The sequence below is a fragment of the Pteronotus mesoamericanus genome, unplaced genomic scaffold (assembly GCF_021234165.1).
Source record: "Pteronotus mesoamericanus isolate MK-2021 breed Mesoamerican mustached bat unplaced genomic scaffold, CSHL_Meso_final contig_182, whole genome shotgun sequence".
Lineage (NCBI taxonomy): Eukaryota > Metazoa > Chordata > Mammalia > Chiroptera > Mormoopidae > Pteronotus > Pteronotus mesoamericanus.
In genome coordinates, this window is record NW_026555078.1 from 12,302,053 (window position 1) to 12,325,127 (window position 23,075).

Consider the following 23,075-nt stretch of genomic DNA (forward strand, 5'->3'; position numbering starts at 1 on the left):
AGGGTGATTCTCAATCACTGAAAACAACTCCATACCCTCATCAGCCCAAAGGGGAATCAACGTAACTAACCTTGCTAAAATGATCCTTATATTTTCTCAGTTTCCCACACATATTTACCATCCCTCAACTTGTCATGCCTAGAAATTCAAAGTCCCTTTTCTTTGTCTTGTCACTGCTCTACAAAATTATTGCTCTTTTGTTTAGGTTGTAAAAGCCCAAGTTCTAACCACCCCTTTGAGTTGCCCATCACTGAGTACTCCTGAGTGTACGGACAATGCACATAACTTCTATTTGTTTTACTCCCGTTAATCTGTCTTTTGTCAGTCTAGTTTACAGAGTGCCAACCAATAAATCTAACTTTTCCTCCCCTATATCTGCTTCTTCTCTTACCTCTGGGATGTCAGTAGCCCTAAAGTCAAAGTGATAGTTTTAAAACAAAAAGTAGATAATGTTACATTTCTTTCCAAATGACTTCTTCAGTGGTTTTCCATCACACTTAAAATAAAATTCACCATTATGCCATGGTTTACAAGGCCTTCCACAGTCTGGTCTGGACAACCTCTGATCTGCATCTCCAAAGAGCCTCTCCTTGTTCCTGGTTTAGGGCATTTTACACACACTCCTCCTCTGCCTGTGCAGCTCTTCCTTCAGTTGTTCTATGGCCAGCATTTTCATGTTATTCGTGATGCAATTGAAATGCAGGGTTGCACGATAAAATAGAAGATGCCCAGTTAAATTTGAATCTCAGATTAACAATGAATTACATTTCAATATAAGTATGTCCCATAAATATACATACTGGGTGTTATGTATTTATTATTTACTAAATCTGCCAAGACTTTTTAAATGGCATTTATTCAATGAGACACCTAAATATTGTCACCTACTTCACTTTCTATCTTTTTAACCTGATTTTATTATAAATATTATCATTATTGTTATAGCACTTATATTGATTACTTATTAGTTTCTGTTTAGTATCTCTTTACCCAAGTAGAATTTAAACTTCATGAGGTAGGGACCGTATCCCTAGAACCAGAACTCCTAGTACAACTTGGCTATATTTGTTAAAGAAAGAAACGAATAAATAGCTCCGTGTTTTTGACTTGTATGCTCTGATTCTGTGGTAACTTCCTTCTTCCCCTCAAAGGAGTGAAGAGCTGTCTGGGCTAAGATAGGAAAGGCACCAGAAATTAAATTATTACAGAAAGTAGTTAAAAAAAAAGGAAAAACCCCAACTGATATTTCAAAATAGGTTCCCCTCGCGTGTGTTTATGCAGGCTAGCACAGTAGGAACTCAGCTTTGTCAAGCCCTCTGCCCTAGGATTACACTGTGAATGATATTTCTCTTCGGTCTGAGAGAGATGAGGGGCAGTGGGTCCAGGACCCCTGGGGAGGTCTATTTGCATTTAATTGTCTTGGCACTTAAGGAAGGGATGGGGTCACTGTTAATTTAAATGCATACATTTAAATCAGGTCCTTCTTCCTGCCTCACTAATAATTAAAATATTTGAGAGTTGCTCACCCTCAGCAATGCCTGAGACTTGTGAATAATTTAGAAATGCTAGGTTATTCTCTAATCAAGACAACAGAATAAAAGTGAGATCTGGATTTGTAGTGTCAGTGTCTTCTTTCGGAAAATGACAGTATTAAAATAAGGGAAGTGATGGACACATTTAGATGAAGCGCTATCCCACAGCATTCTGCAATGTGCTCATTACATAGATATACTCCTTTTCTCATATTCATATCACAACAGCTACAAATACTGGCTTAATATATAATTGAGGAGAATGAAGAGGAAATTCACCAGTCTTATGTCCTGAATTTTATGGAAGAGTTTCTACATAAATAGACTGGACCCTGATCTCCCAAAAACTGCATGGCAAAGTGTTTGGTTTGAAAAATATAGTCACTGGTTTTTGTTCAATTATCAAAATTGAATCAAGTGCCTACTATGTGCTAAATGTTGGGCTAGGCACCAAAGTAAAATGATTTAAAAAAATACAGACCCAGAGCATACAAAATTTATTGGTACAAACAGATACCAAGAAAACTATGCTATAGTGTGTGTGGAGGGTGGGGTATATAACATATAGTATACAAGGAAGTGAGTCCAGAAAGTATCCATCCATGTAACTGAAAAATAGAGACATTCATTGAAGAAGATACAAGATACAAGAAACATTGTATATAGGACAATGACACCTCAGTCCCCTTTAAAGTGATGACCTTCTTGAGGAAACATGGTTCATTGGTAATGGTTTGAATCAGGTCATTAGCAACTACAGTACAATGTTCCTTCTGCTCTGGTAGCAGAAGCCACAGAATGAATTTTGCCACAACATGTTTCATACCAAGACCCTGAGTCAAAGCCCCAGACACAGTAGTTTTTGGAATCCCCCAACCAGCTTCTGGCTCTCAGACTGTCAGTCACCAATCTTTGTTGATTGCAGCCCCTACACATTCAACATTCTCAGGCGTTCTGCTTGTTGTAGGCCTTCTAGAACATGGATCACTTTCAACAGATTCTCAACCATCTTTGAAGAGTTTGTGCCACACTTTAATTTGTGCTGCATTCATTGCATTGTCCCCAAAAGTCTTCTGAATCATGTGACTAATTTCCATGGAGGAATATTCAAGCTTAACACAAAATTTGAGGCAGATTTGTTGCTCTACTCGCTCAGTCATTTTGAATACAATGGCCTTATAACCCACATGCTCACTCTGTGGCATCTACCATTCCCACCAATTAGTACAGAAGAGTCGTCCTTGTTCATGCATGTGTATTTCGGTCCACTCTTCCTGGCTGCCAGGTTATATCAATGTTGCGCAAACTGTTCTCATTATATTAACAATGGCTGGCCTTTTTCTGGACAGATCTTGTATTATATATATTTATATAGAGAGAGAATTATTCATTGTAATAAGTGTTTTGAAGGAAAACTTAAAAATGAGATAAGAGCTTAGTATAGGAAAAACATTGGATTAATGGGAGAAGATAGAATTGGCATCAGGGAAGGTTTCTTTGAAAAAGTAACTTTAAAAAAGAGATTCAAAGAAGAGTGAAAATTAGTCAGGTGAGGAATAGAAGTAAGAGCCTTCACACTAACTTACATAAAATTTCAGTGGCAGGCACGATATTGCAGCACTTGAGAAACTGAACGGAAGTCAGTATGGCAGGAGCTTAAGGAGCCAGGGCCAGTGGCAGAGGAGCAGCTGGAGAAGGAGGCAGGTCAGATTGCAACAGGGCGGGTGGGCTTGCGGGACCCCAGGGACAGGGCTTCATGCTCAGTGCCAAGGGAAGCTACTCTAGTCTTCAGCAGGGAAGTGATGGGATTAGATTGCATTTCAAAAAATCCACTCTGGCTCTTGAAAGAAGGAGCTCTTGGGGCAGCCTCTTGGAGCTGGCTTTCCAGAGTTGAAGGAGGATAACAAGATCCACTGGGAAGTTAGGAAAGAAATATTAGAGTACTAATATTTCTTATTTAAACTGATATTTCTATATATGTTTTATAATGCATAGGAACACTAGCACAGTACTACAATTACATTATTTACAAGTAAATAAACATATATTGGAGGTGTGTGCTTACTGATAAAATGATAAGAGTGCAGGATCAACAGCAACAACAAAAATCTGGTAGCCAGTGGCTTAGGCACCTTAGGAGTCCATAGAGAACATGAAAGAAGGATGGACTTGAGAGAATACCTGCAGGGAAGAGAAAAAAATCTTTCTTCTACTCTCTTAGGTTCTACACCTGGGGCCTACAAATTATACTGATGAAAGATTAATAGGAGAAAGGACATAGAGATTTTATTTTATGTTAATATTTTAATTTGTACCTGCATAGTGACCTTCAGAGAAAAGAAGTGAAAAATATAAAGAATCAGTTCAGGGGGTTAGATATAATTTTAACAAAAGACAATGAACTTATGGAGAAGTGACAAGACAAAGGAAAAGGGACTGGGAGTTCTAGGGGCAGTAATTGTCAGACGGTAAATGCATGAGGTAAGCTGACAGGAGACAAAGGTTATTTTAGTAGCTTTGTTTCTGCAGACCCACCTCGGGGCCCACTTTTTATCAGCGGCGATAAGGGCTGTTCCCCCTCCTGCAAAAGAGGGTGGGGGGACGTTGTTGACCTGCTTGTAGGTAGGCAGGGGTATGGCAAAGAGCTCTTTCTGCATGTGTTGCTAATTGCCTTTAGCTCAAAATAATCCTTATACCAAAGGGGCATTGTTGGGGGTGGCACATTCTGATCCCTTTCATACCCGTGCCAAGGGCCACTCTGGAGAGGGTACATGGAGGTGCCCACATGAGAAGAAAGTCTATCATAAGCCAGCAGTCACAGTGAGATTATCCTTCCCACACTTTGGATCTTGGGAGTCATACGGTGGATGACATTTGTTTTATCTGCCCTCCACGTTTCAACACGTTTGGCATCTGTCTTCAGACATGGCTCCCCCTGGGACTCTGAATTGTGTCTTTCATTTTAGTTCCTCCAGGAAAGGGCTGTTTATCACTTTTCGGTGCTCCCACGGCCCCCCATCTGAGTGCTGCACACTTTACATTTTGAGTTCCGCTACCCCTAAAATACCCCGTACATCTGATAAAAATTCATCCAGTCATTTTCTTAAGTTGTGATAATGGTCAAATGAAATCAGACATGCTACTGTCCATCTCCCTGCTGACCCCTGATTCATAAGGGAGCCCAGTGGGGAATAAAGGCCTGATTAGACTTCCAGCCTTCAGGCCTCATTCTGCGTTCTGTACGGTGGGGCCGTCCCCAGAGCCCAAGCTGGGGCGGTCTCCACCACCATCTTCTCTGAGCTAAGATCAGCATCCACAAACCGAAAAATAAAAAATAAATAAAATAAAATTTATGATTTGCTTCGGCAATTGGGAAGTTTGCTGGGGCTGTGATGTGACTGAATATGACTCAGAGATTTCACTGTCTTTAACCTTAATCTGCATAACAAAGCAGCTGTTGGCTGCTCAGCATAATGGGAAGATGTTCAGAATACAACCCGCACTTGGAATACGCAACAAAACACAGGCAGGCACAGCTCCAAATCTTAGGACTCAGGATGAAGGAGGATTCTGCCCTCCCTTGACTCCTCCCACTGTGTGGAGGGCAGCCAGCCAGGGACACAGGTGTGCAACTCATTAAAAACAGAATTAAACCCAACGGGATAGGTAACAGGCGCATGAAGGATGCTCTTCAAACTAGTCACTCTCTTCCTGCTCTGACCTTGGAGGGGAGTCAGGAGAAAAACGCGGCCTCCTTATTTACCTGTTCTCCACTCTGCTATCAGCCCCACAAAAAGCCATGAAACTGTTATATCTCTAGATCTGCAGCAGGAGGCCCTGAGATAGTTGTTTTTAATAATATATGAAAGAAAATATCTGCTGAGCGTATACAGTATATCAAAAACTTTCCTAAGAGCTAGGGAAGCTAATGAAAATAGCAGAAAGCCTGCGTTCCAAAGGAATCTCAAAACACATGAACGCAACTAAAACATGATTTCTCTCTGAACAGTTGTTTCCAGATAATAAAACCACAGTGAAGTTCAGATGGTCAGATTTATCATTTCTGCCCACCCCAGTCTCAAAGAACTTGAGTTTCAAATCAAGGCCGTAGCAACATCAGGCGTCACTATATGCCATAGACCTCAGGGGTTGCTCAACGTCAAATAACAAACTAGGAACAAATCCTCATCGTCTAAGGTCTATTCTTATAGCCCATTTCTCAAAAAGAAGGTGGGCACAAAGAATTTTATTCTAGAATAGTGAACAAAATATAGGCTAGATAGAGGCAGGGTTGGGAGTTTCTGAGTGGAAACTACTTCAGGAATTAGAGTTTTGGTAATCCTATCATTTTCATTTATCCTAAAACATTGAACACAGCAAGAATAATTTCATGTCTGGTTTATTTTCCTGAAAGCTCTTAGGAAACTTTTTAATTTCTCTGAGCTCCTTAGGACTCTGCCTCTAACAAGAATAATTGACATCAAATAATAAATGAATCTCGACTTAGTTAAGGAAAGACTTTATCTGAGAGGATTATTGCAAGGGGTGAGTGTGGGGAACTAAGGCAATAGGGCCAGAGGGGCTGCTGTCATAGGAAGAGACTTTGCCTCTCAGATCTGCAAGCACATTCAGAGTTAAGTTGTATAGAGAGGAATAAACAAAGTTACAAAGAACTGGATATGTGGAGGTGGGATGAAAAGGTAGTCTAAGGGGATTGTAGGTAAGATTATGTTTTACAGTAAATCCAGCCTATTCTCAGGAGGGGCTGTGTCTCAGTTCATTCAAGCTGCAATAACAAGTACCCTAGACTGGTTGGCTTATACCCAACAGAAATTCATTTCTCACAGTTCTGGAGACTCAAAATCTGAGATCAGAGTGTCAATATGATCAGATTCTCGGATGAGCCCTGTTGTGGTTTGGAGACTGCGGGCTTTTAGCTGCATCCTCACCTGGCAGAGAGCAGAGGCAGGCCCCTCATAAAGGCATAATCCTATTCAGAAAGGCTTCACCCTCAAGACCTCATTGAATCCTAATTACCCCCTCCTAATGCCATCTCACTGGGGGTAGGGTCTCAACATAGGAACCTGGGGTGAGGGGGTCACACAAACAGTCCATAACAGGCTGTAAAGGAGGGGCTATGTGCAGGCTCAGGCTGCAAGGTGGGCTGAAGTTCAGTGATCTGCGGGAAGGAGGGAATCTTAACCAAAGTTTGGTTAATAATCATTTTGTCTTGATTGATGAGTGTGGGCAAAACAGTTCAGCTAAACATTTATAAAATGAAGAGTGGGAATTTGGAGGGCCTGTGTCTGACTTTGTCATGTGGCGCTATCCATGAGTCCTCTCTAAGGCATATGAAGAGGAGTGGTTCTTTGTACTACATTATATCCAGGAACACAAAAGGGGATTTCTTAATGTTTGTTCTTTTCCAAAAGCACAGGGCTCAAGTAAAACATAGCAATGTCAGTCAGGATAATTATAGAGGTAACAAGGTTGTTTATTTAAAACCAGATCGTCTCAGAAATACCCAGTTGAAGAGAATCACTTTTAGTGTTTGAGCATGCTATTCTGGCTTATAAGTATTTGGGCATTTGCTTTTTTCATAGAAATCCACAACACAAGCACTCTTCCAGGGTTCTATTAAAATACTGCATTAATCTAACAAAGCTTTCAATATAAATATATGATAGTGTAAAAAGTAATTTTCATCATGAGGAACCCTCTCATTTATGACCAATTTGGTACATAAGTACCTAGAATATGCATCTTGCTTATTACCTACATTTTTATGCATGAAAATTCTACCACCACTCAATTCCCCAAACCGAACTTTTCAATACAATCTAGCTTAAACAGCTAGTTCAAGTTTCCCTACGAGAGACTCATAATTTATATACAAAAGAAACTTTTTTAAGGAAACTGTCTCTTTTTTTCCCCTGCTGCCATATTTTTATCTGGGTTGGTTCTACATGAGTTGTACCAAAAGATATTTCTTAGCTGCTGGATAAAAATACTCAGGCGCCTTTAGAAAATTCCTGGTAGGGAATGCAGTGCGCAAAGGGGCATAGAGAACAGCATAAGAAATTAAAATGATAAAAAATTAATTACAGCTTAATCCATAAAATGCTTTACAACCTATACCCACAATGTACTGAGCCAACATAATAAGCAGTATACATTTAGATAATCCATTTTTAAATATTACTTCTAAACTATAATCGCCCTCAATTAGAGAACAAGAATAAAGCATCATTTAGCAAGTAACAATGGAAGGGTGAGCTGGCTGAGTTACAGTTATAAAAGTAAACACTTTGGAAGGGCCCCCCACCTCTCCACCTTCCCCCTAATTACATTTCTCTTTCTGTTCTCTCCACCCACAGCCCAGAATTATTTCAAAGAAAGTAAAGCTCCTATTTATCGAGTTGCCAGAGCGTTAATCATGTCTAATGGTTTTAACACAAAAGCAGCCAACCCTTAAATGTGTTACTTAAAGGCTATTACTGACTTGCGTCTTTTTATCTACTTCGTCTTCTCCTACCCCCAAATTCTTCCATGATTTCAATAAGCCTCCCTCCCCTACTAAAATCAGTACTTCTCTTTTCAGTGAACCTGTGTGGGGATGGGGTAAGGGGAGTGATTTGGGGAAGAAGCAGCAACAGTGGAGAGACTACCAGCTTCAGAAAGGCACCTTATTAATCTCTGTATCCTCTAATCCACCATCCCCACCATAGGAAAGGCAACATTTCCCCTCTACTCTCTTAAAGTTTTTCAGCAGGGCCTGAGAATTAAACTGACATAAGACAGGTTAACAGGAGAAAAGCAGACAGATTTGCATAAATTTAATATGATACAGGAGGAGCCCTCATAAAGAAATGAAGATCCTAAGAAGAGTTTTTACACTGGATTAAACAAAGAGACACAGTTGTGGGGAAGCAACTAAAATGTTCCTGAGTGACTACAAGAAGGTAAGAATTATTTTAACAAGGTGTGTTTGCACAGAATTCTCTTGGCTTTGACTCCCCATTGAAGAATGTTTATTTTCTCCTGATACAGGAAGAGCATCTTCCACTTGGGAGTTTTTTATTTCCTGTTTTCAGGAAGAAAAGGAAAGATTAGAAGACCCCTCTTGCACCTGCTGTTTTTCAAGTGCTTTTAACTCAAAATAATGCCTATACCAAAGTTTTAGACTGTTTTAGGGTGGCATATTCTGACACCCTTCACCACATAACGTTGTCAATACTGATGAAGTGAATGGGGATAGAGGGAAGGAGAGAGAAAGGCAGGTAGACAGGCAGGCACTGTCACTCCTCAGTAAGAGAGTGGAGAGCTCCCCCTCTTCTCGAAGAGAATTTACCAAACAGTAGGCACAAAGACACAGAGTGGGAGGGAAGCTCACACCCATTCCTTTCGCCCAGTTCTATATATGTTTGCCCTTTCAAGAAGAAGCCAAAGGTAGATATGGGATGGTTGGTTCTAGGACACAAAGAAAGGCTAGCTCTGGAAGCTTCTGCTGCCACATGGGCTAAGTATTCATTGCTCTCTCTTAACTAAGTTCAGGGTCCATTAGAGCAGGGATGCAATAAGGGCCTCAGGACTCCAGTCTCTGGACTCAAGAAATGGTGTACACCATCGCTGGCTGGGGAGAGTTAAGTATTAGAGATGCCCATGGAGCTGGGGTGCAGCATCGTTAGCTCCAAACACTGGAAACCACCTACACGTCACTGTTTGGTTTTATTTCCCATTCTGCATAATTTTCTGAAAAGCTATGGAGTAATCGGTAATTACTTAGAATACAATGGCCAGAGTTCATTGTTTCTCTTCCAACTCTGTCAGAGAGAAAAAAAAAAAAAGAACAACAAAGGACTTGGGCCTGTAAATCGGCTATGTGTAGCAAGAGGCACAAAGAAACACTTAGTACTCTCCTTAGGAATTATTGTTCTCCAAACACTTGACCATTCACTAATGCATTCCCACCGAATAACTTTGGAGATTGGTCTGGTCATTTTGTCAATCCTTCAGTCTGTTAGGAAGGAAACAAAGACAGGGAGGGTGATGTGTCCCAGATTTGTCACCGTGAGTCAGTGAATGAGGGAGCTGTGCCTGTCAGACCAACCTGACCTCCACTTCAATAGTAAAGCGGCATCACAGAAGCCAAGTGTGGCACAACTTTCTCCACCACTAAGCCTGAAACAGCAGGGTATTGTTATTGTAATTAGCAACCCATGTATTAGTCATTCATGAAGTCTCAAGGGTAAAGCACCCACCCCACGGCTTCAGAAACAGTTAACAAATCCTACGGCTCCTCTCATTTTCTTGTCATAAGAATAAATTATTCATAAAATGTGAAACGTTTTCTGATTTAATAATAAACAATTGCCACTGTACAGACAGATTTGCCTGTGTGACTCTAAGTGTTTGTACATGCACACACGTGCACAAATATACACACACACACACTTTATGGCATGCCAATCTAGCAGCCCAGGCTACAAAGTCCAAGATGCGGATGCAAACAACCACATCACTCCAACATAGCCTTATATAAAATTCTTTCTAGTTCTAATTGTATCGGAGCTCAGGAAAGCATTAATTTCTCTTGATAATATTCTGTGGCTTCAACCTTTAAATTATTTAATAAACATGTTCCTGTCACAAGCTTTAATTTCTTGTTAACATCTGTACTTTCCTAACTGAAGATATTTCTCTACTAATCCAGAATGCACCCAGCCCCTGAAACTTCAAGAACTCACCCCTGCAAATTATAAGGGTGATGGCTGGGTCTGAATAAGACAAGTATGATGTGAAATGGATGTGCTAGAAAAAAAAGAGAAGAACCTACCCCTATATTTTTTTTTGGCAAAATTTCAGCTACCTGTGCCTGTAATAGCTCTTCCTGAGCGCCATTCTAAAATCTTAAAATTTTTGTTCCGAAAAGAAGCAGAATGTAGACACATCCACACACACCAATAAAAACAGACTTCAAACATTTCCACGAAAAGATAGAAGTTATCCCACGATCAAAAAGGCACACTGAATGTTTTCAAATCTGACTACACAATTACAAATGACTGCAAAGCTAAAACAAAGGGAGGAGGTTCTATAAAAATGTGTTTTCTTAATGGAAAGTCCAGAATTGTAGAATTGTGCTGTCCAATATGTAGTCCAACATGTAGTCCAGCTACATGTAGCTGTTTAAAGTTAGGTTACAATTTTTAAATTTAAAATTTAGTCCCTTGGTTGTAGTAGCCACATTTCAAGTGCTCAATAGCTATATGTGACTAGTGGCTACTGTTTTGGAGATAATTCCCTTCTAACACCATTGTTCCAGAACACAAGGATTTTTCTAGAACTATTTAGAAATCTGGATGGATCATAAATAGTTAAGTAAATCAATTTCTAATCTACAACAACCTGAATTGTGGGACTAAAGGAAGCCTGAGTTATGATCATGAAGTCAATGTATTTGAGACATTTGTCATAAGGCAGAAAGAACCAAGTGAAAAATAAACATTCAAAATGAAAAAAAGATTCTAAAAATTACAGACTAATAAAATTCATGCATTATGCAACCATACTAATGACCAAGAGACTGTTTGTGTACATATAAAAAAGAAGAATGTGATGATTCTTAGGAAGCAGCATGAGTTCAAGACAAAATACATGCCTTCGTTCTCTTTTTGGTAAGGAAATTTGGTTAAGACAATGCAGTAGTCACACTACACTCAGACTTCAGCAAAGCTGTGCCAAAGTTTCAGGATACCCTTGTGGACAGAATGAAAAAATGTTTGCTGACTAATAATACTGTTAAGAAAGGGTAGAACACTGGAACCTAAATGATACTGGTTAAAGTATCTATATCTGTCTGAGAGGAGGTCCCAAATGTCAGGCCTAGTTCTTGGTTCTATCTTATTCAATAACTTTATCAAAAGCTTAAGTTAGGACATAAATGTCATATTTATCAAATGAAAGATGACAGAAATTTTAACTGGAGGACAGAATCGAGCCATGGAAATGCTTAAGGGAATGAAAAAGGATAGACAAAGAGACAAGACGTAACATGGTAAAATTTAGCAGGCATGAAAACCTAGTACTCCATTTAGTATTTTCAGATATTTCATCAGGTTGTACCACTACTTTAAGGGAGATGCAGGAGGTCAAGTCCAAAAGGCTCTAGTTGACCTTGTACTCTCTAGTCACCTTAGTCACATAGTCACCTATGCCAGGAATTCCAGCTTTGTTTTATTCATCAAATTATAATTTGAGGCTGCCTTGAGGGAACTACACTGACGTAATCAAGAGAACTCACAGTTACTCCAAATTCTCTAGAGTTCAGGCAGAGGGAGAGCCAGAGTCTCGCAGCCCAGCCAGGAGAGAGAGAGAAGCAGCACCATAGGTGGAAGGGAGCCTGGGCAAGCTCTTCTCAAAGGCTTTGTGTTCTGTACTCACCTCACGTGGTCTCATCTCTGCATTACAGCTGACACTTGAATAAGCAGGAGTTGGGGTGCCAGCCCCATGCACAGTCATTTTATTTATAACTTTTGACTCCTAGAAAACTTAACTACTAACAGTCTACTGTTGACAAAAAGCCTTACCAATAACATGAACAATCATGTTATATAGATTATATATAACAGATTAACACACATTTAGTATGTTATCTATATTGTAGACTGTATTCTTAAAATAAAGTAAGCTAGAGAAAATATTAAGAAAATTATAAAGAGGAGAAAATACATTTATAGTTTTTATTGAAAAAAAATCCTGCATATAAGTGGACCCATGCAGTCCAAGTTTATGTTGTGTAAGGGTCAACTGTACTTCTTCTAAAATAATTTCATTACAGACTTAACTACCATGGTATCAACATATTTCTCTTCAAAATCATTAGAAGACATTCCTGTAAGAGAAATGCAATCTTTTGTCCATTTTGTCTTCTGGAAGTTATGTTTAAAGGAAAGATTGAAGACCTAGGGTGGATGTTGAAAAAGGTGATGAGAAGAATCAAAGAGTCAAAAAAAAATTCCTCAACTCATCCAGCATAGGGAAAAGAGGAGGAAAGAAAGTGGAAATATACACAAATTAATATGTTAATTGGCATGATATAAATTCCAAATGCAGGAAGCAAATAAAGTGCTCTGATATTGTCATTTAAGGAATGGAGATTTTTATTTAGCCTCTAGAAAAAAGGACTGACAGAGGACATGATAGGAGCCTCAGCTATTTGGAGGGCAATTATAAGAAAGATAAATTGAATCTATTCTGTGTTACTCCAGAGGATAGAATGAGGGCCACTGGGTAAAAGTTATAGGAAGCATATTTCAACTCAATAGAAAAGAAGGATTTCCAAATAATTAGCTCTGTCCTAAAGTGAAATGAGATCCCTCAATAGAGCAATCATCATTCTCAGTGGGATGCGCAACAGAAGCCATATGTCAGTGGCACTTGGGGAAGATTCCTGCAGGAGAATGGGCAGGAGATTGAATCAAATGACCTCCAAGAACCTTCCTACTTCTGAAAGTTTATGACTGTTTCCTGCTTCCTCTCACTGGGCACTGATCCTACCAGGTGGATAACTAGGGAGTGGCCAGTCTACTCACTATAGTATCATAAATCAGACTTTCCACTGTTCTCTGCCTGCTCACTGTCTCCAGGCAAGATAATGTAGCTGCCCTCTCAAAGCTCACAATGTGTGGGAGTTCATGATGTATTAAACTATATCCATGCCTTAGATTTATTTGGCTTTTATGTAAACAACTTAATTCATCTCACTTTCCCTTCTCTATTGGATGCAACATATAGCATTTGTTTAACCCTTTTCTAAATATTAAATGTACAGTTGAAAGCCCAAGGAAAGCTTATAGTACAAAATATGATGCAAACGAAGGTACCAGTAGCAATTTGTTACTTTGTTTAACTCTTTGAATCAAATACACATTTGTAAAGTAATTGCTTGGAATGTAGGTCTGATTACTTCCAAATAAAATATCTTTATTTTCTTAAAAATGATACCTAATTAAGGATTTAGCTGAGGGACTGGGATTCTTAACATGGTGCTTTGAGATTCGATTCCATTAAAAGTAATCTTTAACACCTACCATTTATGAGGCTTATTGCTGAGCACTTTAGAAAACACAAAGATAAATAAGAATAAATAAGATAAAGACCCTGCCATTAAGAAGCGTAAGGTCTAACGGTATACAAATGATTGAAGCAGAACAGAATGTGGGTGCCAATGTAGAGTTGCTTGTCCTTTGGAGAGAAAGCTCATAACTGGCCAGAAAAAAAATAATAATCAAAGCAGACTTTAGTCAAGAGAAGGGCAGAAAGCCATACCGTGAAGGGCCATTAATCCTAAAATAATCTGTTTGTTCTGCACTCTGGATGCACAGAAGTCAATGATGGTAATTGTGCAGGAGAGCCTCATAAAAGGAATTATGTTTAGGAAAGATTAATCTAGCATCAGTGTACATACTATTCAGAGAGTGGGAGAAAGAAGATTGTTGGTCCTGGCTGAAGGGATGGATGCAAGCAGGCCTAAAAAACAACATGATGGGAGAAAGAGTGGAAGGAAATAGCTACACAGAAGGTATTACATGGGTCAGTTTTGAAATTGATAGGAAGTAGTGAAGTCTACATTTGAGAGGATGAATTGAGAAGATTTTCAAGCATAAAGAACTTGTTGAGTGGAGAAAACCAAGGATATAAAAGTGGACAAGGGGTACACAGATGGCAAAGGAAATTTCAGAGAACAAAATCCAAAGTGAGTGTGAAACATGGCCAATCTAATATAGTTCTTCATCTTGGGAGTTTAAGTACAGATGGTGCTTATTGGAACTGAGGAGTTAGAATATTAATGGAAAGTTACATTCCCAAGTATGAAAACAGAGTATCAAGTTAACTGGGTGGGAAATGGGAAGCAGCTACTCCTGTGGAAAAGACAAAAATCCAATCATTAAGGATCTGGAGAGCATCAGGGAGACTAAATTTATTAATCATGCCTCTTTATTTTCCTTAATTTTCCTTATTTTCTGATGCTTTGACATGGGGAAGGAAGGCGTGGGGGAGAGGGCACTTGCTAATCCTGAACGACTGGCCACTCCTAGTATTAGTAAAGGACTCTCCTGCAAGTGCTTCTTTCATATGCAAACCAACCAATCCAAAAGCCATACTCCTCACCAGTCCCCTTAGCAGGTTCTTACATGCCAGGCTATTATCCACCTGTCCTAATCATCCCAGAGCCAGGTACCAGACAACTCAGAACAGCCTCTATACTCCAGGGCCCATGGAAATTATTCAGACTAACCCATCTAAATCTGCTTGCTCTGCTTCACCCGGCCCTTCCCATGGAATCCTCAGTAAAAGCCCTTGCCCGTGTTTTTCCCTGCTCCCTCTGCCTACTAACCCAAAGCTTCCCAGCGTGGCTCTGCGCGGGGCGGCAGGCCCCCTTCTCTTGGGAACTATGAGTTTCTAAAGGCAGTTGTCTGCTGATCTGGTGGCCTTTCTATATTTGAATAATAATAATAATAATAATAATAATAATAATAATAATAATGATAATAAACCTACATTTTAAAACACTAGAGATGACTGAAATGAGAAAAGAGAGAGGCATAGTGCATAATAAGAATGTAAAAAAAAACACATAATTTTGAATGAAGACATTAAACTAAAGTCAGAGATCACAGTTTTCCACGAAGATCAGGAAAATCTTTATAAAATAAACTGTCACTCGAGAGAAGTACAGAGAATGCTGAACTAGATGTTGCCAGAAATATGCCAAACATGGACTTGGTCCCCAATGTTCTGGGAAACACCAAGGGATTATAAAAGAAATAAGTTACCAGATATTTATCTGGTATTTATTTGCCATGTGAGGTCAATCAGTTTTAATTAAACCTCAGTAGAAGCTACAACAATGTGCATGCAGATTTGGGTTTACCAGTGCCAGAGTACTGTGAGAAGAAAAATTAGTTTTGATTATTATGGCCAGAGGTAAGGGCTGTTAGAAGTAGGTTTATAAATGACATTAAAATAGGTAGAATAGAGAGGCAGATGCTGCTGCATGAGTAGGATGGGAATATAGAAAGAGATAAGTATATGCAAAGAGATGAGGAAGGGTTGGAACCTGTGGTTTAACTACCAGCAAGAGGAGTTATAGAAGACAGGTGTTCACAGTGCTGCAGGGAGACCATCAAGTAAGCAGAGCTTCAGCGCTGGAAGAATTTATAGGACTCTTCAGTTAAAAAAAAAAAAAAAAAATGGCTACTTTGAATCTCTATGGTCCCAAAGAGTCCTCTCCAAATGACAGGCCAAGACCAAGGGAAGTATTTGCTAACACCTTTAATCCAAATAATAGAACCTCGAGACTACTCCTTTATGAGTATAAATATAATGGGGATATGATCTCTGCTGAGTGGTGGCCATAGTTAGGATCAGAGGAACTGAACTTGAAGAAAACAATAAAAGACCTTACAAAGTTACCAGATATTTATCTGGTATTTATTTACCATGCGGGGGTGATTTGATGTTTAAATTAAAGCTCAGTAGAAGTTTCAGCTATGATGCCATAGGGATGTATTTAGCTTAGAGGGTTTTTGTTTTTTAATCTCTGAAAGAGAAAAGCAAAATCTTCATGAAGAGGAGCCCTCTTTTCATCTCAGCCTCTATTCTACCTTCAATATCTCACCTGCATTAAAAAACAAATGCAATGTATCAGAATATTTGGACAAAGGCTATAGAACAAAGCAAAACAAGGCAGATCAGGAGTGCCAACCAGATCATGGCAGTGAGCAGGTTAAGGTGTGAGGTAGGACGCTCAGGAAAGCCTCATTGAAAAGGTGAGATCTGAACAAGTGCTTAAAGAATATGAGAGGATGAACCAAGTGGCTGTAAGAGGGAAGCACTTTCTAGATGCCAGGCACCGCGCAAAATGCTTTATAGGCATAATCTCATTTCCCCCCCTATGAAATATTTACTGTTATTATCAATACTTGGCTGACGAGGAAATGGAGCAGAGAGAGGGTAACTCATTTTGCCAAGTTCACGCAGCTAGACAGGGCCAGAGTCTGCATGAGAACTCAGGCAGTCAGACTGTTAAAGCCCACACTCCTTTAAAAGCTCCTTTTCTCCTCTTAAGCTCCACCCTGCTACCTGGAAGGAAAAAAACCCAGAAAAGAGAATGCTGGAGAGCTGGTTACAGGAACATTTTCGCTGTGTCGGTGTACAAATTCTACCACAGGGAACGTAAAGAACTTACTAAGCACCCGAAAGAGAGCCCCATGGCCAGACTGTAAGCTCAGTGCACAATGACATCATCCCTGTAAATGTGGCCCACTGAGGGTCATGGAACCCAACGGTCCTGTTAGGGGGCTTTTTCTTCCAGGGAGGAGGCAGAGAGGGGGTGAGTTTCAGTGAGGATTTCTCCTTAGTCTGTCACAACAGCACATTTTCTCAATTCTGAGGAGCTGCTCATTCATTTATTCATTCCTTCTGCAATGACTGACTGCCTCCCATGTTCGCTTTAGGGAACTCTAGGCGAACCCAACCCACGTGGCCCTGGAGCCCATTACATTGTCCTTCCAGTCAAGGGAGGAAGAGGCGTGTGAAGAAGTCATATATGATGTGGAAACAGAAAATCAGGAGAGAAATTGTAAGCAATTCATTTATGGCTATCTTGGGGGAAATATATGAAAGGATTGGAAAATGAATTCTATGTCTAGAAACTTCAAGCTGAAAAAATATTCATCTTAGAAGAGAGAAATTGTGCATTTATCAGTTTCAGGATATTTGGAGATAGAATCTCAATGTGGTCTGTAAATTAGTTTTCCTGCATATCTGCCCTAAGTCATCCTACCCTTCAGTGAAGGTGTTGTGTTGTGATAGAAAGAATTGGGATGGAGACCTGACTCCTCTCCATATCCAGCAGATGATTCGCCAATTACCCATTGAGCTCAGTATAATAATAAGAACCCTTAAAATCAGAGCTTACTCCCAGATGAAGACAAAAGAAGTCAAAGAGATTCAAGACCTGAGAATGACCTCATATGCTGGTTTTAATATAAAGAGGGCAATATGATAAGAAATGCACGAATTTAGAGAGGTCTGGACCTACAACAAGAAAGGAATGAGGACCTCAGTCCTATGACCACAAGGAACTAAATTTGGCAGACAATCTGAATGATCTTAAAAGTAGATTCATCCCCAATGTCTTCAAGAAAGAAGGTAGTCTTGCCTATGTCTTCATTGGAGCCTTGTGAGACTCTAGGCAAAGGTCCCCCAGCTGAGGCACACAGAACCAGACTACTGATATAAGTAGATGTTGTTTCAAGCTACTAACATAATAGTTCACTGCTGCAGCAAAGAAAAATGAATATGTAAGTCATTGTCGCATTATGACAAATCTATATTGTCAGCATTCATAGAAGTTTTAGTCTTAAATCCCAGCTCAGTCATTCATGAGATGCATGACTTTGGGCAAGTCACTTCACCTCTCAAAGCAGAGGTTTAGAATGTTAAGCCCCCAACCATATATTCTGTCTCTTAAAGGAGACATGATTTCACTGGGAGAATTAAGTCACCTGAGATATAAGAAAATGACTTTTTTTTAATTCACTAAAATCCATGTTTCAGATTTGCTTAGTTTTTACCTAATGACCTTTTCCTGTTCCAGGATTTCATATATCATTTAGTTTTCATGTTTTCTTTAGCTTTTCTTGTCTGGGGCAGTTTCTCAGACTTCTCTTAGTTTTGAAGACTTGGACAGTTTTGAGTAGTACTAGTCAGGGGTTTTGTAGGTACTACTTTATTGGAATTTGCCAGATATTTTTCTCATGATTAGACTGGAGTAATGGGGTTTGGAAGGAAGATCACAGAGGTAAAGTGTCATTTCCATCATATCATAACAAGGCCGCCTGCCATCAACAGATTTATGACTGTGGGTATTGCCCTCCATCCCTTTGTTGAAGACTGTTCATCAGGTTTCTCCACTCTAAAGTTACTTTTCTTCCCCTTTTCTATAAGGTGCTATTTGGAAGGAAGCTACTGCGTACAGCTCACACTTTAGGAGGAGGGGAAAGTTATGTTCCACCTCCTTGAGGGCAGAGTATCTACATAAATTATTTGAGTTCTTCTTCATGGGAGATTTCATAACAAACATTTAATATATTTAATTCAATTTTAGTTCTCAAAGGCTTCCAAGTTCTCATTTTACAGTATCATCTTCCTCCCCCTGAATATACACAGAAGAGACCTGATTAGGGAAAACAGGGTTATTATCCAAGGGGAGATGTATAATCTCTCTCAGGGATGGGGCTGAGTGGTGCGCATGAAGACATTTTCAGATGACATCTGTTCCAGTCATTATCTTTTTCCCAAGAAAAGTACATCTGATTCAGTTGAAGGTTTTGAGAGAAGGTCACACAGCTGTCTGTCACCTTTCAATAAACCTGTTTCTCAAGTCCAGATGTCAGAGGCATCAGATCACTGTCTTCAGCTTTGAAAACCAGTGTTCTCAAGGGCGCTTCAACACCATGCCCTTTTGACATAACCCACAGGACAGAGGCCATCTACAGCATTTAATTCTCTCCTTGTTTTAGACTACAGTAGCACTCTTTGGCAACTGTAATAACCAAGAGGAAGAGTAAAATTAAAGTTAGAGTTGGACAGACATGAACTTCTTGGTGGCTTCAAAGTATTAAACTGCACTTCCAAGCCACTAGCCCAAGAACAAAGCATGAGAATCCCATCTGAAATGCTGCCTCTGCCATGTTTCCAGCTTTGTCTGGAAGCCGCAGAGTCAGAAATACTGGAAGACTCTTTCTACCTGTAAAATCATTGCAGCCCCAAATTGTACATTGTTGAGTTTGGCCAGCTTCAACATGCTCATCAAGGAACATCTGTGCCCCAAAGGCTCAGCTGAGCAGACCCCAAACTTCGCATCAGTGCCGTCATTACCCACTGGGATACGGAGCAATATCAAGTGTTGACAGCCTCCCAGATTTTCCCATCACAAAGGAAAGATGAAATTCAGCTATGGGCAGAGGACGGGAAAGGAGAGGTGCCAAATAATTTTTATGACACATGCAATATAAATAATCCAAAAGTTCAGGTATAGAAAATTTACATCAAGAACTTGTTCTGGGAGTGAAAATTTATTCATGGAAGGAAGAAGAGAAGAAAGAAGAAGACCTCAAAACTCTATGGAACTGGCATGACCATGTTTTTCCCAGAATTATATAGTCAACTATCCTTGTAGTTGCTACCAAGATGTTATAAAAAAAAAAACCCAAAAACTCCAAAGGTTACCTATAGTTGCCATGACCAAGGAGTAAAGTTTGAGCCCTGAATACATTATTATCAGTATCAGAGCTCCATTAACAGTCCATATTTCCCCTTTAGGTACTGGAATAATTTTTTTAAATACCTATGTATATGTGACTTAGTGGCTTATTAAATTTACTATCCTTGACTGGAGTGAGTGAGGGACATGGCATATGGGAATCAGACATTAGGATACTTTACACTTATCTCATAGGTCTTTCTCATGAGATATACATATATCATATCTCATATATATCATATATTATAATATATATCTTATATATGAGATATATCTATATCCTATGATATATCATAAGAAACCTCTTCTCCAAATACAGCATCATTTAATTATCTCCCAGTTCCAGCTCCCTCCCAAGAAACTAATGGAATTATCCATATCTTAAAACATATTAAGGAGCAGGCGGAGAGTATTATAAAAAAGAATGGGATCAACTGGTGGTTTGCCACAATGAACTTTGCCCTTTGTCCTAACAATTTACTTAAGAGCTCTTGATATCTTATAAAACTCAACCATAATAATAATTATAGATTCAAATTACAATAGTTTGAAATTACACAATAGTACAAAATTACAATGTCACAACCCTGTTCTAAACATTGTGCATATGTTAATTCACCTACCATTTACACAGTAATATTATAAGAAAATCACCATTGTTACTCTTGTTTTACAAATGAACAAAGTAAGGCACAAAGAGTTAAATAACTTGATCAAGATTATGTAACTCTAAGTGAAAGGCTGGGTTTCAGCTTTGGAAATCTGGCATGAAAGTGCAGGTTCTTAGCCATTAAAACTATTCTTTCCCAGGAGCCAGGTTTATTGAGTCATCTGATGTGAGGGGTTCTCCCACATGAATTCTACTCCTGGAGTAGGAGAAAAGAGAAAAAAGCAATATATGACAACATGGGTAAATACCCAGAGAGGCTACAACCTGCTGACCCCTCTTTGCTTACTCGGGAACCCAGAATTTCAACTGGAGATACCTAAGATATCAAAGAAAGAGGAATGCTTGTTAAATGACCATCTGACTTGAACAAAGCCACTTGTCAACATGGCCATTCTAAATGTTATCCTTCAAATTTCACTTTCCACACACATCTCAATATGGTGGTCCCAAAGCAGAGATGGACTCCATGTACAAGTGTCCAACATACAGAAAACACTCTCGCAGACTGTGTATTGCTGAGAGAGAGGCGATCATGTCTGTTGGGCAAAGTAAAGCTATTGAAAGACAATATGCCAGGATCAATAAGCCAAAGAAGTTTACAGACAATATGGGGGCTGCCGGATTAACCAAGAGTTTGCCTAAAAGTTAATCTGCTGCGGTGTGTTGAAACCTGTGTGCGGGTTCATGGAGTCTGTAGATCAGGATTCTAATCATCACTTAGACAATGGAAAAATCATAGAAGAATGTGATTGAGAAGACATAGGGCTCTGCTGTCTGCTCATTTTTCTCTGTGTGGCAAGTCAAGGATTTCCTTTGCTTCCAGTTGCCTTTAGTTTACAAGATGAAAGCTTCCTAGGAACTGAACTTGTTTTCATATCTGAAAGACTTACCATTGCACTTGACTCTGACAGAATAGATCCTATGAGTCCTGCCTCCAGGCTTCTGTCCGTGCCCTTTCCTCTATCCGATATGCCCTTTCCCACATTCAGTCTAAGCTTAAATATTACCCCCACCTCTTGGCATATTCAACCATTCTTCTTACAGTTTTAAAAGAGCAACAACAGCTGAAGTCTATAAACTATTCAGGGATGAATAGGCGATGATAAAACACAACTTGTAAGTTTGGGTGGTGAGTGGAAAATGAATCCAGAGGCATTAATACAGTTGAGAAATGGGTTTTCTGACAAGGAGAACCTGAACATATTTGTAGTCATAGGGAAGCTGGGCTTCACTCGTCTGAAAAGAAAGGGAAATCAAGACATAATCAAAGGAGGGATTGACTGCAATTCAAAAGATCAGAAGAAAAAAAGGAAAAGCTAACTTTGGAATAAAGAAGATGGGATTATCATGATCTTGGAGTAAAAGCTCACAAGGAGTTACTATATTTTGCTGTGTATAATGTGCACTTTTTTGCCCAAATTTTTGAGGGAAAGACAACAATGTGCGTTATCCATGGGTAGTACCTGAAATACCTTGTATTTGTTCTTGTGTTTTGTTATTATTTGTTACATAAAATTTATTGTACCATAATATGTTCCAAAACAAATGCTAATATTCCTTTATAATACAAAAAACAAGTATCTGAAGATAAATAAATAAAAAGTTGAATGATAAAATTAAAATGATGCCCTGGCTGCTGTGGCTCAGTGGATTGAGTGCCGGCCTGAAAACCAAAGGGTCACTGGTTCAATTCCCAGTCAGGGCATATGCCTGGGTTGTGGGCCCGGTCCCCAATAGGGGAAGCATAAGAGGCAACCACACATTGATGTTTCTCTCCCTCTCTTTCTACCTCCCTTCCCCTCTGTATGAAAATAAATAAAAGTCTTTTTTTTTTTAATTTAAATTAAATTAAAACAAAAGATATTTTTCCTGAAAGTTTGGGCCAATAATGTCAGTGTGTATTGCACATGGCAAAATACAGTAGATAAATTTGGGACACGTGGACATCCTTTGACCTCCCACAGCCACTCCCCCCAAAATAACAGTGCTTTCTTACTTTCAATACAGAGGTCAAAATGTGGGGTTGAGGAAGTACTCATTCCTGTCTTCGGGTTATAAAGATCAAAGTTATGCTGAATTTAGTCAGGCTGTTAAAAACACTTATATGAAAGTTCTTCATATGCTTGACTTAAAGTGCCAAATGTAAAAACACAAAAATATACACTCTAAACAAATAAATATGTTGTAGATGCTGTTGATATGAGCCAAGGGTGGGAAAGGTAGAATAAAGCACAGGCTTTTACCTCTATTCATTCATTTTGCTGCATGGGTCAGAAAAATCTGTAACTTCTCCCTGTAGACCTGTGAATATTTTTAAATGCCATAATAAGGAAGGCAAGTCACTTGAATTTTTTAAAGCTTGAACTGTAAGCACATCATATATCTTAAAGAGTAGAACTGCACAGTTTCACAGAAGGGAAAATTCTGACCTTAGCAATATGCGCTGTCCCCATGGATATGAGGATTAAGTGTCTGAAATGCAGTTGTAATACAGCAGGGAACTTACAACAACCACTGGGGCATGAAATGTGAGAGGAAT